The sequence below is a fragment of the Nycticebus coucang genome, chromosome 15 (genome assembly GCF_027406575.1).
Source record: "Nycticebus coucang isolate mNycCou1 chromosome 15, mNycCou1.pri, whole genome shotgun sequence".
Taxonomy (NCBI): Eukaryota; Metazoa; Chordata; class Mammalia; order Primates; family Lorisidae; genus Nycticebus; species Nycticebus coucang.
In genome coordinates, this window is record NC_069794.1 from 20846611 (window position 1) to 20853754 (window position 7144).

At 36.9% G+C, this 7144-nt stretch overlaps 1 non-coding gene across 1 annotated transcript; it reads left to right on the forward strand.

Annotated features, from left to right (window-relative positions):
• Nucleotides 1-6499: 6499 nt before the first annotated feature.
• On the forward strand, nucleotides 6500-6606 carry LOC128567008 (U6 spliceosomal RNA). Its single transcript, XR_008374685.1, has one exon. It is a non-coding gene; the product is annotated as a U6 spliceosomal RNA (small nuclear RNA).
• The last annotated feature ends 538 nt before the right edge of the window (nucleotides 6607-7144 follow it).

Here is a 7144-nt window from a genome sequence, read left to right on the forward strand (position 1 = left end):
GTCCTCCTGATGTTGATGCAGGATGCTCAGGGCTCTGACCTGCAGAGCTCCCCCGCACACTTTGCGTGTCTTCCCATTAGCTGTGACTCCCTTGTGTTCTCAAGGATTATTATTTCTTGCTTTTCCAGCTACCGTGGATAATCTCTGGCCCAGCAATGAGGCAAACGTCTCTGCCATCCAGTGGGCTGCAATAATACCTTCTCCAGTTAGGTCTGAAACTCTGGCCTTCCTTGGGTGTGCTCCAACCATAGCATACACTACACCTTTATAGTTACTCTCCTATCATGCCCCAGTTCTTTAATTTAAACATCTTTTGTTTAAATTACTATGTTTTTCATCTCCTGAATGAGCCTGGGGTCACACATTGGCTGATAAAACATCACATTATTGCTTGCTATAATGACTTGAGCCTGTTTTTTATTTCTTAAAAAACAATTATCATATGAAAAAAATCACATTATCACATGAAAAACATCTGTGATAGTCGCAATAAGAACCTAAACTGTAATTCTCATTTTTATTGTTTTAAGATATACACTAACTTAAAATAAGTTATCATGTTTCTCTGTGTTTATTTATCATCAGAAAAAGGATTCATATAATATCAGTAAGCATCAGTAGTATAAGTACTACTTAAGTACTACTTAAGCATCAGTAGTATAAGTGGCATTAGTGTTGTGGATTTATTTTCAATTTTATTTAAATTTCAATTTTGTTGTAACCTAGTTTCTATAAGACCAAGATTTATAAAGCAATCAATAAATCATAATTATAAATGTTACCATCTTAGCTACTGAGCTCCTAAGTACTGGTAAATAGATTAAAAAGTATAATTCAAGTGATAAAATACTTTCTACATAGTGATATATAACTGTAGAAGTTTCATTCTATATTTTAGTTAGGAAATATTTACAATTTTTTCTCCCTCTGGGTCAGGGTAGCATTGGATTTTATCGTATATGTCAAGCTTTTTTACTTTGACTGAAAGATAGCAACTCCTTCATGGGTAAACCGTATAATGAACCTTGTGCAGGTAATAGGAAGGTAATGTATATCTTCATAAATAAGATGCCATCAAGTGTAAGAAACACAATTTAATCATGTATTTAATGGATGAAGAAACAAACAAAGCTGAAACTAATTGTAAGAGTTCATAAAAATGTAAAATTCATCCTGATTTCAGATATGTTAAAATGTGGGGAAAAATTTCCTCTTAGAATTGATGGAATATGGTGGAACTGGAGGCAATTCTTAAGCTGAATAACCATAATATTGCTGTTCTGCCAGAATTATCAATATTCCATCTGAAAAGAAAAGATATTTGGAATTTACCAAAATACGTGCCATGGGTTCATTGCGGATAGTCTACAAAATCCTTAAATCTTAGGTCCATGGTTCTCAAGTGTAGTGGTTGTCAAATTGTTTTAGCCACAACCCACAAGTAGACATTTTTTACACATTGACCCAGTACACGTTTATATACTATGTAACAGACATAAGACTTTTTAAAAAGTATTGATTATTACTGTGTATGAATGACCCTGATGATTTCTTTTCTTCCCTATGCTATTATTTTATTTATCTAAAACATAAGGCACAGAACATTCATTTTGTTTTCCTTAGACACTCTCATTCTCATTTTATTTTTTGATAGTTGTACCGCATCTATATTGTAAGAGCATTACCTATTATGTTATTTCCCTTATAACCATAAATTAGCCATAGTTGGATAAATACATATTTCATGTCACATTAGTTTCTCTCTTTCTTTCTTTCTTTCCTTCCTTCCTTCCTTCCCTCCCTCCCTCCCTCTTTCTTCTCTCTCTCTCTCTCTCTCTCTCTCTCTCTCTCTCTCTCTCTCTCTCTCTTTCTTTCTTTCTTTCTTCTTTCTTTCCTTTTCTCTTTCCTCTCCATTCTTTTTGGATATCTGAAGATGTTCTGTAGATCATTCTTTAGGTAGGGCCAGAGAAAGTAACAATGTTCTCTGTGTTCTTAGGCATTCATGGTAATTTATCTGTTACCTTTATACTTAACATCAGTTTGGCTAGAAATAAAATCTATGACTTTCATTTTTTTCCCTGAGGATTTTAAATATGTTACTCTATTGTTTTTTGGCATAAAATATGGCTGTGCAAAAAGTCTAATAGCAATCTGATTTTCTTTCCTTTATAAACTACATGGTCTTTTGTTTATTTTTAACTTATTTTTATTTTTTATTTTTTGTCTGGAAGGCTGAATGTCTTTTTGTTGTTGTTGTTGTTGTTCTTTCAAGCCCAGTAGTTTTACTAGTAAATGTCTGGGGTAGTTCATTCTGTATCATTTTCCTGAGTATGTTGTATAACCTTTTAATATTAATTTTAAGGTGTCTTTTATTTTAGGAAAGTTTTGTTAAATTAACAAAATAACAATTGTATTAAATTGTTCAGCAAAGTTATAGTTTTTATTATCTGTTCGATTGAATTAATGTATTATTATATGTATTCAGAAAATTTATTTCTTGTTTTCTGTTCTATCATCCTTTTTCAAATTCTTTTTATTTAACTTTTTAATAAGTCCTTCTTTCCTTATTTTCCTCAAGACATTTTATGTTGTGTTTGGCTCATGTCTATAATCTTAGCACTCTGGTAGGCCTAGGCGGGTTAAGAGCAGGTTAAGATGAGGAGTTCAAGACCAGCTGGAGGAAAAGTGAGATCCCAGTCTCTACAAAAAATAGAAAAGGTAGCTGGGCATAGGGGGGTGTGCTGACTAGTCCTAGCTAGTCAGGAGACTAGGGCAAGAGGATTACTTAAGCCCAGGAGTTTGAGGTTGCTGTAAGCTACAATGACTACTGTACTCTCGCCAGCGAGACAGAATGAGACTGTATTATAAAAATGACCTACGTAACCTTAAACATTTGTATCCCCTGCATATTTCAAAATTAAAAAAAAAAAGAAACAAAGAAAGAAAGAAAAAAGATAGCTTTTTAGTTTCTTGGCTGTAGAGCACCATCTTTGGTTTACACAATGATAAATACCGCACTATATGCTTTTTTGACATAAGTCTCCTTTTTTCCTCTGAACTTTCTCTTTCCTTTGTCGTGCCTGTTTCTCTCCCTGTTCAATCTGGTTTCTACTCCCAGTGAATTTTACTACCACCAGTTTTTTCTCATGGAAAGGCTTTGTCTTTGAAGGTAGTTTGGCATATCCGTTTAAGAGTCTATGCAGGGGTCCTCAAACTGCAGCCCATGGGCCACATGAAGCGGTGTGATTGTATTTGTTCCCGTTTATTTTTTACTTCAAAATAAGATACGTGCAGTGTGCATAGGAATTTGTTCATTGTTTTTTTTTTTTTTAAACTATAGTCCGGCCCTCCAACGGTTGGAGGGACAGTGAACTGGCCCCCTGTTTAAAAAGTTTGAGGACCCCTGGAGACTTTACAGGATTCAACTGCTGAGACATGGTTATGATACTGGAACTTCATCTTCGTTCCTGGCAGGCCTGCCAAATACCAGAATTTCAGGTTCTTGGTCTTGGCGAATCAGAGGACCACAGATCAGTGGTAAGAGAGGATTTATTCACAGAAACAAAGAATAGAAAAACTACAAAAATCAAAGCTCCTGGCAGAGAGAACCCAGGTGGGGAACAAGCTCTCTAGCTCCCTCCCCGTCTGTCTCCGGGCTCTTTGCTCAGGGGTATATATAGTGGCAGGGGGTTGTTTTTGCCAGAACTCAATGTTTACTTTTAGGGCTGGGTCTCCTCAGTTACAGCTAGCTATTCAATGAACTCTCAGGCTTGGAAATTCATATGAAATTCACCAGTCAGAACTGCACAGGGAGGAGACAGCAAAGTGCCAGTGTCTCCTCTGCAGGTGTCTGGCCCTTCCAGCTACTGGAGCCTCCCAGGACCCACCCCCCAAACCCGTCAGCTCCCTGGTTCCACTGCCAGCTACAGCTGCCCCAACACCACCAGGGTTAAGGTGGCAGGTCTTGCCACCAACTGTCTTGCATCAGTTAGATCACATTACGTTTTTATTTATTTATTTATTTATTTTTTATTGTTGGGGATTCATTGAGGGTACAATAATCCAGGTTACACTGATTCCATTTTTTAGGTAAAGTCCCTCTTGCAATCATTTCTTGCCCCCAGAAAGTGTGGCACACACCAAGGCCCCACCTCTCTCTCTCCTTCCCTCTCGCTGCTCTTTTTTTCTCACCCCTCCCTCTTTCTTTCTCTCTCTGCTCTCCCCCTCCCCCACCCCACTATGACCTTAATTGTCATTAATTGTCCTCATATCAAAATTGAGTACATAGGATTCGTGCTTCTCGATTCTTGTGATGCTTTACTAAGAATAATGTCTTCCCTTCCATCCAGGTTAATACGAAGGATGTAAAGTCTCCATTTTTTTAATGGCTGAGTAGTATTCCATGGTATACATATACCACAGCTTGTTAATCCATTCCTGGGTTGGTGGGCATTTAGGCTGTTTCCACATTTTGGCAATTATAAATTGAGCTGCAATAAAAAGCCTACTACAAGTGTCCTTATGATAAAAGGATTTTTTCCCCTCTGGGTAGATGACAGTAATGGGATTGCAGGATCAAATGGGAGGTCTAGCTTGAGTGCTTTGAGGTTTCTCCGTACTTCCTTCCAGAAAGGTTGTACTAGTTTGCAGTCCCACCAGCAGTGTAAAAGTGTTCCCTTCTCTCCACATTCATACCAGCATCTGCAGTTCTGTGATTTTGTGATGTGGGCCATTCTCACTGGGGTTAGATAGTATCTCAGGGTGGTTTTGATTTGCATTTCTCTAATATATAGAGATGATGAACGTTTTTTTTATATGTTTATTAGCCATTCATCTGTCTTCTTTAGAGAAAGTTCTATTCATGTCTCTTGCCCATTGATATATGGGATTGTTGGCTTTTTTCACGTGGATTAATTTGAGTTCTCTATAGATCCTAGTTATCAAGCTTTTGTCTGATTGAAAATATGCAAATATCCTTTCCCATTGTGTAGGTTGTCTCTTTGCTTTGGTTATTGTCTCCTTAGCTGTACAGAAGCTTTTCAGTTTAATGAAGTCCCATTTGTTTATTTTTGTTGTTGTTGCAATTGCCATGGCAGTCTTCTTCATGAAGTCTTTCCCCAGGCCAATATCTTCCAGTGTTTTTCCTATGCTTTCTTTGAGGATTTTTATTGTTTCATGCCTTAAATTTAAGTCCTTTATCCATCTTAAATCAATTTTTGTGAGTGGGGAAAGGTGTGGGTCCAGTTTCAGTCTTTTACATGTATATATCCAGTTCTCCCAACACCATTTATTGAATAGAGAGTCTTTCCCCCAAGGTATGTTCTTGTTTGGTTTATCAAAGATTAGGTGGTTGTGGGAGGCGCCCATGGCTCAAAGGAGTAGGGCGCCAGCCCCATATGCTGGAGGTGGCGGGTTCAAACCCAGCCCCGGCCAGAAAAAAAAACTGCAAAAAAAAAAAAAGATTAGGTGGTTGTAAGATGTTAGTTTCATTTCCTGGTTTTCTATTTGATGCCAAGTGTCTATGTCTCTATTTTTGTGCCAGTACCATGCTGTCTTGACCACTGTGGCTTTGTAGTACAGCATAAAATATTGTATGGTGATGCCCCTGACTTTATTTTTATTACTAAGAAGTGCCTTAGCTATATGGGGTTTTTTCCAATTTAAATGCTCCCAGATTCTTGAAACAGACCTTACTCAGTCTGAGCAATATGATCTCTGATAATACCATAATAACAGGAGACTTGAACACTCTTCTTACAGAGCTGGACAGATTCTCTAAACAGAAATTAAACAAAGATATAAGAGACTTAAGTGAGACCCTAGAACAACTGTGCTTGATAGACACATATAAAACACTCCATCCCAAAGATAAAGAATATGCATTTTTGTCTTCACCCCATGGAACATTCTCCAAAATTGATCATATCCTGGGACATAAAACAAATATCAACAGAATCAAAAGAATTGAAATTTTCTCTTGTATCTTCTCAGACCATAAGGCAGTAAAGGGTGGAACTCAACTCTAACAAAAAACATTCAACTCCACACAAAGGCACGGAAATTAAACACACTTTTGCTGAATAACAGATAGGTGCAGGAAGAAATAAAACAGGAAATAATTAACTTCCTTTAGCATAACAACAATGAAGACATAAGCTACCAAAACCTGTGGGATTCTGCAAAAGCAGTTTTGAGAGGAAAATTTATTGCTTTGGATGCCTATGTTCGAAAAACAGAAAGAGAATGCATCAACAAACTTACAAGCCATCTTATGGAATTTGAAAAAGATGAACAATCTAAGCCTAAACCCAGTAGAAGAAAAGAAATATCCAAAATCACATCAGAGATCTATGAAATTGAAAACAAAAGAATCATTCAGAAAATTAATGAAACAAGGAGTTGGTTTTTTGAAAAAATAAATAAAATAGATAACATTGGACAGACTAACGAGAAATAGAAAAGTAAAATCTCTAGTAACCGCAATCAAAAATGATAAAGGGTGCTCGCTTCGGCAGCACATATACTAAAATTGGAACGATACAGAGAAGATTAGCATGGCCCCTGCGCAAGGATGACACGCAAATTCGTGAAGCGTTCCATATTTTAAAAAAAAAAAAAATGATAAAGGGAAAATAACAACTGATCCCACAGAGATGCAAGAGATCATCTCTGAATACTACCAGAAACTCTATGCTCAGAAATTTGACAATGTGAAGGAAATGGATCAATATTTGGAATCACACCCTCTCCCTAGACTTAGCCAGGAAGAAATAGAGCTCCTGAACAGACCAATTTCAAGCACTGAGATTAAAGAAACAATAAAAAATCTTCCAACTAAAAAATGCCCTGGTCCAGATGGCTTCACACCAGAATTCTATCAAACCTTCAAGGAAGAGCTTATTCCTGTACTGCAGAAATTATTCCAAAAAATAGAGGAAGAAGGAATCTTCCCCAACACATTCTATGAAGAAAACATCACCTTGGTACCAAAACCAGGAAAAGACCCAACCAAAAAGGAGAATTTCAGACCAATCTCACTCATGAGTATAGATGCAAAAATTCTCAACAAAATCCTAGCCAAAAGATTATAGCTTATCATCAAAAAAGTCATACGTCATGATCAAGTAGGTTTCATCCCAGGGAT